The sequence below is a fragment of the Phoca vitulina genome, unplaced genomic scaffold (assembly GCF_004348235.1).
Source record: "Phoca vitulina isolate PV1807 unplaced genomic scaffold, GSC_HSeal_1.0 scaffold13, whole genome shotgun sequence".
In the NCBI taxonomy this organism is placed as follows: Eukaryota; Metazoa; Chordata; class Mammalia; order Carnivora; family Phocidae; genus Phoca; species Phoca vitulina.
Window position 1 is genome coordinate 13,718,600 of NW_022589716.1, and position 9,314 is coordinate 13,727,913.

A 9,314-nucleotide genomic window follows, 5' to 3' on the forward strand; every position below is an offset into this window, starting at 1 on the left:
GAATGCCAAGCTATCATCCCATTCACAACCAAACCTCTTGCATCCCCCCCAAGGAGAGGTTCCAGGAACAAGAGGGTTAAAGGGCCAAAATGCAAAACAAAGACGGGGTAGGTGGGAACTTTACCTAGAAGGAAAAAGACACACGCACATCATGGGAAAGAAAGAAAATACATCAAAAGCCCTCTCCAGAGAGCCAAATGTGAAAGAGTCAACAACATTGCTCCCAGGATCCTGCCCTTTTGAGCCATTGTCTTGCTCCTCCAGGTGATAATAGTTAATGTTGAGCTGGCTGGCAGGAAGGCAGCATGGTTAATCTGCCTGAAACCGAGCATAAGAAAGCCATCGTGGTAGAAGTTTGGTGGCTACCAGTATCACCAAGAAAATAACAAGGGATCACAGTACCAATCCAACCACGTATCTTGCAGAACAGCTCAAACCTCCACCTTCAGAGCAGAATTCACCCCCAGAGGAACTCCCAGACCCCACCTTCAGTCACCTTGGACCCACAGAGGATTAACTTCCCACCCTGACCACACCCACCTTGTTTTAGAGAAATTTGCTACATAGGAGCTAGTAACTACAATGCACAACTAGGTTTAGTTTCTTATCTAAAACCCTGCCCTTTCTTATTATAATTAGCCACACTGCTTTAGGGGAAAGTCTCTCACAGTCTGTGTAAGGATCTGAGAGTATTTCTACAGAACAGTCACACTGTTCAATTCCCATTCAAGTTCTTGTCTTCTGAGCCACTAAGGAGTTGCCTTGAATTAATAGTTCGCTCTTAATACATTTACGGGGAATGCACTTTGCTGCCTGCAATTCATTCATACTCTGAAATCATGTAATGACAACTACCTTTAGGGGTGGAAAGCTGTAAGGAAAGGGGAAAAAAAAAAGAAAGAAACACTATCAGACCCCACACACACACACACACACACACACGAGCGAACGCACTGCACACATACAAGAGAATCAAGTGAGCAAAATGTAGAATCTAAAGAATAAACCACAGCAAAGTAAAACTGCTTCTATAAAGCACCTATGATTATTGTCACTGGCCTTCCATCTATAGGTGTATCCCAGGGATGCCCTCCCACCCAACCCATACTTTTCTTCTGCTGGGGCCACAATCTCACTATTGACTTCCAGGAAAAAGTCATCACTTAGTTCTTTCCTGAAAGTACTGGCAGCCTTTCTTCCCTTTCTCTTCTTTCTCTTTAATTTTGTTGAGTGCCCACTAGATGCCAGCAACTAGAGATTTCCTGGACCTTCAAAGCAATAAATCTGAAAGATGGAAGTGGAAAAGGAATGCCCAAAAAGTTAAATGCAGAACTTGAGGCACAACACTGGGAAACAGAGCTAGCCAATGGCTAAGAAAATCTGACTATGGCAGAAGGTGAACTGGCCCAAGAGAGGGGTGACCAATTATATCAACAATTAAGTCAGCGAGGTTGTGGCCTTGAGCTTCCACAGCCAAGGCAGAGTAAGAAGCAATCACACAGAGGACTCAGCCCCAGCTGTGGAAGAAAAACAGCCTGGCTCTTCCTGGTGCCTTCACATCAACAACGGGGCTCAGTTGTTGCTTCTGTTGTAATCATGGGGCCACACACTGTTCCTACTATGGCAAGCAATAATTTAGCGACCTTGAGAGTCAGGCAGATGTGGGTTCAAATTCTAGATCTGCCACGGCATTAACTTTGAGCAAATTCTTCTGTTCATTCATTCAATCAACAGATATTTATTTGAGCATCTACTATGTGTTAAAAACTCTTCTGGGGGGTGGGGTGCCTGGGTGTCTCCGTCAGCTAAGTGTCTGACTCTTGATCTCAGCTCAGGTCTTGATATCAGGGTCTTGATCTCAGAGACGTGAGTTCAAGCCCCACATTGGGCTCCATGCTGGACATGGAGCCCACTTAAAAAAAAAAAAAAAAAAGACTCCTCTAGGCACTTGGGATACAACAAAAAGCAAAATTTCTTGCCTTCATAGAGCTTAGCAAATTCTTTGAGCCTCAGTTTCCTCATCTATAAAATAGGAGTAACATACCTACCATTATAGGTAGCTTGAAATGAGGAATATAAAGCACCTAGCACATAGTAGATGCTCAGTAAATGGTATCCTTCACAGAACAGAGCTAACTTATCTACAACTCCCAACGAGAGTGTAAGCTCCAAGTGAAGAACTATCTATAGCTCACCTCTATACCCCCTAGTACCTATCACATAGTAGATGCTCAATAAATATTTCACAAATCAATGAATAAGTAATCAATAGTAGCCATTATTATGGTAACTGATAATCATTATTCTTCCCCAAGCCACTGAGCTGTATTACCTAAAAAAGCAACAGGTCATTAAATTAAAGCCTTTTTTTTTTTTTAGGAAAGTAAGATGCACTATATAATATGTCTTCAGACTTTTTTTTACATGAAAGCAAATGTTACTAAGCATAAGTATTCCAATCCAAGGAATCTATTAGTACAGAGACCTGCATGGACAGCTGATATTGATACCTACCCACTGCTTCCCTAACCACAAAGTAAGAACAAGTTGGACAGACTTTAGGTTGATCCAGAAGACATGTAAAAAGTCAGTTAAATGATGGGGTGCCTGGCTGACTCAGCTGGTGGAGAGTGCAACTCTTGATCTCAGGTAGTGAGTTCAAGCCCCACATTGTGTATAGAGATTACCTAAAAATAAAATCTTTAGGGGCGCCTGGGTGGTTCAGTCGGTTAAGCATCTGACTCTTGATTTCGGCTCAGGTCATGATCTCAGGGTGTGAGTTCAAGCCCCACATCAGACTCTGCACTGGGCATGGAACCTGCTTAAGATTCCCTCTCTCCCTTTCCCTTCGCCCCTAACTCCCTCTCTAAAAAAAAAAAATAATAATAATAATAATAATAAAATCTTTTTTTAAAAAAGGAAGATATATGAAGTTTGGCCCATGTACTAAAAGATGATCAGATAGGCTAAGCTTTTAAAAAAGTGTCACATCAACAAACAATCACAAAATCTCAATGGCTTAAAACAACAAAGGTTTATTTCCTGCTCACATTGTATGTCCAGTGCCAGTTGCTCAATCAGTGACTCAGGGACCCAGGCAGATGGAAGTTCCATCTCAACACATGCTTCCATGACCATCACAGCAGAAGCGAGCACTGGATGGTCTCACACTGGAAATTAAATATTCTAGCAAAGAAGTGACACAAGTCACTTCCAACATAAACCTGGAAGGAGAGAAAAGTAGCTAGGGAGAACATGAACAATCTCTCCCCCTGGTGATACGAAGACCAACAAGCTGTGGGATAACAAAGGGATTTGTTAAAGAGGGTGCTCCAATAAAACAACTACATAGCTCTAAGGTTCTCAAATCCTAGACCTGGGAGGGTGGTATAGGGGTCATTTTAGAGTAGTGGCCTCAACATGAAGGCATCTCAAACAACACAAACCTGGACTCTGAATTTTCAGGGCAACTCTGCTTTTTTCTCTAACTGTACTGAGGGTCCAGATAAGTTTTTATTTAGGAAACACAAAAAAAGTTTCTACAGCTGAAAAACATTTGAAAACCACTAATGTAAACCAAATCCTTTGTTTTACAGATTAAAAAAAGTAGACAGAGAGGGGAAAAAAGGGAGGCCCAGGAAGTTAAAGTGACCCCACCCCACCCCCAGGAAAGCTCCTGAATGTTTAGCAGATGTCCTCTGACAGATTTGCTGTACCGTTGCACCACCCTCTGGTCTTACCCTTCATCTCTGCTCCCTTTAACTGGCACAAGAGAGGCAGACCCAGACCAAGATCATGTCACACAACAAATGGTATGGACCATAAGTCGTCCCCACCCTACTGCACTAATAATGATTCACATCCCATTAGCAATTCTCTAAATTACTCATTCCCTACTTCCTGGCAAATGTGAAGCCATTAGTAGAAGTTAGTAGAAGTTAATACTAACCTTCAGGAGACTTTCGTTTTGTTCTCAGAAGAACAGGTTAACAGCCAGCTATGATTTGTATTCGCTCAATTCCATTCTCTTCTCATGTTCCCAGCTCTGCTTTGTGCCCAGCTTTTCCTCCACCTTCATTCACACTAAACACTGGGTGTCACATACTTAAGCTTCAGTGGTCTTCTAACCTCCAGTCTCTGTCTTTTTCAAATCATCTTATACTTGCTAGCCCATGAAATAAAACTCAAACTTTTCAACCTGGAATCGTTACCTCCTCAATTTTACCCCAGCATACTTTTCCAACATTCTCTCTGCTGTAGTACTTACCCTGCCCAGCCAAAGGCAAGATGAAGGGCCTGGCAGTCAAAATGACATAGTAATGAATCCTAGATCTTGTGCAAGTTCCTTAATCTGAGTTTCAATGTTCTCTCCTATAAAATTGGTATGATGGTGTCTACTTTGAGAAGCTCTTGAGAGAGTATAACAGTGAGGATTATGTTTGACTACAAGCAACAAATAGTGGCTTGCAAGTAAGAAGGTTATTTGTTTTGAGCAATAAGAAGTATGGGAAGGGGACACCTGGGTGGCTCAGATGGTTAAGCGTCTGACTCTTGATTTCGGCTCAGGTCATGATCTCAGAGTTCTGGGATACAGCCCGAACTGGGCTCCGTGCTGGGCATGGAGTCTGCTTAAGATTCTCTGTCCCTCTGCCCCTCCCCCTCCAAAAAAAAAAAAAAAAAAGAAGAAGAAGTTTGGGAGAAGTCAGTTTAGGCTGGTACTATGGCTCAACAATGTCATCAAGATCAAGACCCACCCTTCCAAGTTCCAGCTTTGCCATTTTTAATACCTGGTCCTATCTTTGTTGTTGTAGTTGGCTGCTTCCCTTTCAGGCACTGCACCTAAGTTCCCAGCAGCAAGAAGCAGAAAGGGGCCAAAGCTGTTGGGGTATACTAGCCAAGTGTGTCCTCCTCACTAAGCTTTCAAGAAAGCCCCCCTCCAACAACATCCACTTATATCATTATAAGACCTGAGTCCCATGGCCACTCTAGGCTGTTAAGGGAGTCTTGGAAAGTGAGATGTCCGTATTCCCATCTCAAACAAAATTGGGGTTCTTTTAGTTAGAAAGGAGACAATGAATATTGGATAGGCAATCAGTAATGTCTATCCCAATATTAAATTATATATTTTATGTAAAGTGCTAAGCACAGCAGTTAACAGCTCAATAAAAGTTGAGCTGTAATTACTGCTATTATTATGATTACTGTTGTTATTATTATTATTAACCTCTCTGACCCTCTAGCCAAATGGAATAACTCATATCTAGATATTCTTCTTACATTTCTACTATGCATGTATCTATCTGCTCTATATGTATCTCCAACATTATCTCTGCTTCAAGGTCCAGGAAAATGCCATTTCATCCAAGAAGTCTTTCCTGACACCTACTCCTAATAATAAGTTCTGTGGTGGCAGAACCCACATCAGACAAAAACTCCTGTGTTCATTATTCCATTGAGCATAGTCTCTTAGAACACAGTAGGTTCTAATAAACAGTGCCTTGATAATTTAAGTAATTCATGTACATATTCATATCCACATTTACAGTCAGTCTTCTAGAATCAAACATGGCATATTCCTGAAATGTAAAAGTTAAACACTAGCTTTATATGTCATAAAGCTAGTTGTGGGAATGAGGCGATGAAGACTGTATTCCCCAAAAATAAGACGAAAAAACTATAAAATTCTCTAAGACACCATACTTTTAAAATGTTGTAGGAGTTCAGATTATAGTTCATCAAATATTCCCTCCTCTACTATGGGCAGAGTCTACTTTTACCCATGGATTTGATCTTCACCATGTGACGTGCTATGTCCAAAAAGGTCGTTTGTGAAAATGACATTGCTTGTGCCGTTTGACTCGGCTATCAAATCCAGTTATCTGCCACAAGAGGGGTATGCCTCAGGTAGCTGCTATCCCTTCTGCCTGGGCCCCAGAACACATGCGGAGCAGACCAAAACCAAGTGCAGCGGACAGCAGAACTACCCCAGGAGCGCAGCCTAGATCAGTCAAATCACAGTCAACCTAAAAACTCAGGAGTGTGAGAATTAATACCTGTTGCTATAGTCAAGAAGTTTTGATACACAGCAAAAGTTGACTAACGTAACTTTTATCAATTGATGTATTTCAGCATTTCTTACATATTAATTCACTTTGTTCCTTTTCTTCACACAAGAAAGAAGAGACTGAAGAATCTCTGCCTTTGGTACACCCAGTGATGTCTACCTTTGGATCAACTATCATTAATACCAGTGCTTTTCTATTTTCCATTTGTTCTGTTTTTCTAAAATAAGGAAAGTCACAATAAAGTATCAAGGAATAATTGCTGAAACTAAACCACTGGCTGGCAAATAGGTCTCCAATATAACAGCCAAAATGTTAACTTCTTTTTTTTTAAAGATTTTATTTATTTATTAGAGAGAGAGAGCGCGCACAAGCAGGAGGAATGGCAGGCAGAGGGAGAAGCAGGCTCCCCACAGAGCAAGGAGCCCAATGCGGGACTCAATCCCAGGACCCCAGGACCATGACCTGAGCCGAAGACAGACGCTTAACTGACTGAGCCACCCAGGCGTCCCCAAAATGTTAACTTCTTAGACGATAAAAGGGTTTATAAAGGGTGTCCCTAGTAAAACAAACAAAAATGTAGATTATACAAAGTTAACCTCACCAAAGTCAAAGACTATCTGTTGAGGTGAATTTATGGATTCCAACACCATTCATTTAAACTAATATTCGAGGGTATCTATGTGGGCAAACCATGACCATTGAGTTTCACCAAAGGGAAGACACTGATAAGGCTGAAGTCTTGTAGCCTTTCCAACATAATAAAACAAGAGGGCCATACTATTTCAAGAGAATGATTTTAAATACAATTATATTTAATTGCTAAGAGAAAAAAAGTCTTTGTAAGTGAAAGAGAAAGTAAAATTCTAATCCCTTAGCAAAAGAAAAAAAAAGCCAACTGAATAAGAGCATGTATTCAACCAATACCTATTCAGAACTCCAACTGGAAATTTAAGGTATCAGTAAAAATAGAAGAGTGTGGATTTTGTTTTGTTTTACCTTCTTTTAAATAATCATCATTATATTTGGAACCAAATTTCCACTGGGCCAAAGCTGGCTTACTAGAAATATATAATACACAAAGTTACTAAATTTGTCTATTGGTGAAGTGATGGCCTTCAGAGAGACAAAGCACACAGTGCAAAGGCCATTAACATCGCAGTGGATTCGAAACAGAATAGCACCTATCTATGCTGGGAGAGTCCATACTTCAGAACGGACACATATATATGGCACAACCATATTTGAATTCAAGGTCACAGGCTCTGGGTCAGAGAAACCTGGACTCAAGTGCTCACTCTTACCCTAAACTGCAGCAAGATACATAATCCCTTTTAGCTTCCTTATCTATAATTTGGGGGTAATAATAACCCCTACCTCATAGGAGCTCTGAAAGTTTTTAAAAAGATAATGTATGTAAAATATCCACAAAGGGCTAGCATTTACAATAGCAATAATAATAGTAATAGTAATAATACTACCTTGACAAACCTGGCTCGCACATGAAAAACCCTAATCAGTGTACTCTGGCTCATAATCTGTTCACGAAACACTGAATGCACAGCTTTATATTCACATCCAGATACAGCTTCTATAAGGTAACAGGATCAACCAGTAATTTTTCTACTGAATTCAGGGAGAAGGGCACTGAAAAAAATAAGCCTTTCATTTATAGAGCACTGAGGAGGAGCTGGTCCTGCTGCCCACACTCCATCCACCCATGAAAGTCTTGCTGATGAAACCATGCTTCCATCACCAACCACACACCGCCCTCCCAAACTGTGCAGGGCTTTTATTAAAGCACAGAGGCAGACAGACAAGATGGCTCACCTTAGAAGCAAACTCACCTTAAAGGCAAACTCTTCTACCCTCCGGAAAGGATCTGGCTCGACCCCACTGCCACATCCAAACTGACAGCCAAACTGTAAGTGAAGAAGGCAAGCCCTCACTTCCAGAAGTTGAGTTACACTGTCAAAAACTAAAGGAACCTCTTCTATTCGTGGTAATCCTAATAAAGCATGCTTGTCTGCTTCAAAAATATCTTATAAACCCATTAACAGAGCCAATTACAACTGCATACTGAGAAAACAATGTGACTTTACAAGGACAAGAGTGACCATAGGAGACAAAGTGCCACACCCTTTTTCCAGATAGCTCAACAGTAAACGGTGTCTCTTACAAAGGAGCCTGCAATTCTAGAGAAATAGGTGGACAATTCTAACCCCCAACACACACCCCCATCATTGCATTTTTTACACAGATCCATTTCATTTTCATTTTAAGCCAATGGCCTGAGCATCCCCAACTACTACAACTAGTGAGAGGAGAAGGAGAAGAGAAGAAACAAACACAAGTCAAGCATACTTGCTTCTAAGCGCATTTACGAAGAGTTTTCTTCCCGCTTGTCTCCCTCTCACAGCTGGAGCCTCATACCTGGTGGAAACCAATGGTTAAGTAAAACCACTGATTTAAAAAGCCAACCAGGAAACTAACCATGACAAGTGGGAGCTGCCCTCCTCTCCCGAGCGTTGATTGGTTCTTGAGGTTTTACCGGTCCCCGTTCTGCCCACATAAGTGGCAGGTGTGACTGTCAATCACAGAGGGACCTGACAATTCACCACTCCGGGAGTAAATTGCCTTTCATCCAGCAAAGGCAGGTAGCCGCCTAAAATCGATCCGCTCCTAACAGAGCAGACCCTCCCTCTCTGGCAAAGAGAAGAGAGACCCTTAAGTACAAAATAAATAAGGCCGGGCCGATCCGAGAGTTTATGAGCGCTGTTTTATTATCCCGCACCAAAGCAGCCCTTAATCTTCACTGTCCTAAGATGATCTTTCAAAGGCTCGAACGAAAATTTTTAAAAAATGAAAATAAAAAATTAGGTACAACCTTCTAAGTACCCCTTTTATTGTAAAATTCGGAGATGGGGAGGGGGAGGAAAGGAATGTCGTTCAGTTTAATTTCACATCGTATTCGTTTTTATACACCACCACCCTCTACCCCTCCCCAATAAAGCCAGCTTCATTTTCCCTGACACGATTCTTTTTTTTTTTCTTAATACCTTCCCCTCGGAGCCCACCGAGGCAGCCAGGCACCCCACCCCCCTGGACTGGGGCTCCACCTTTCAACACTTTGTTCTGCGTGGGGTTCCCCGAGACCCTTGCCCCTGAGAACACCCCACCCCTCGAAGCAAGAAGGGAAAAGCCAGGATAAAGAGGGGGGAGCTGGAGAGAAGAAAGGCGATGGCAGTGAGG

At 41.8% G+C, this 9,314-nt stretch overlaps 1 protein-coding gene across 1 annotated transcript in view; it reads right to left on the reverse strand.

The window, feature by feature from the left end:
• ERC2 (ELKS/RAB6-interacting/CAST family member 2) overlaps nucleotides 1-8,849 on the reverse strand; it is a 959,419-nt gene extending 950,570 nt beyond the window's left edge. The window contains exons 1-2 of the mRNA XM_032412144.1: nucleotides 8,427-8,849; nucleotides 7,910-7,984 (exon numbers count right to left, since the gene is read on the reverse strand). The gene's annotated coding sequence lies outside the window, so the exon portion shown is untranslated. The remainder of the gene's footprint in view (nucleotides 1-7,909; nucleotides 7,985-8,426) is intronic.
• Nucleotides 8,850-9,314: the final 465 nt, after the last annotated feature.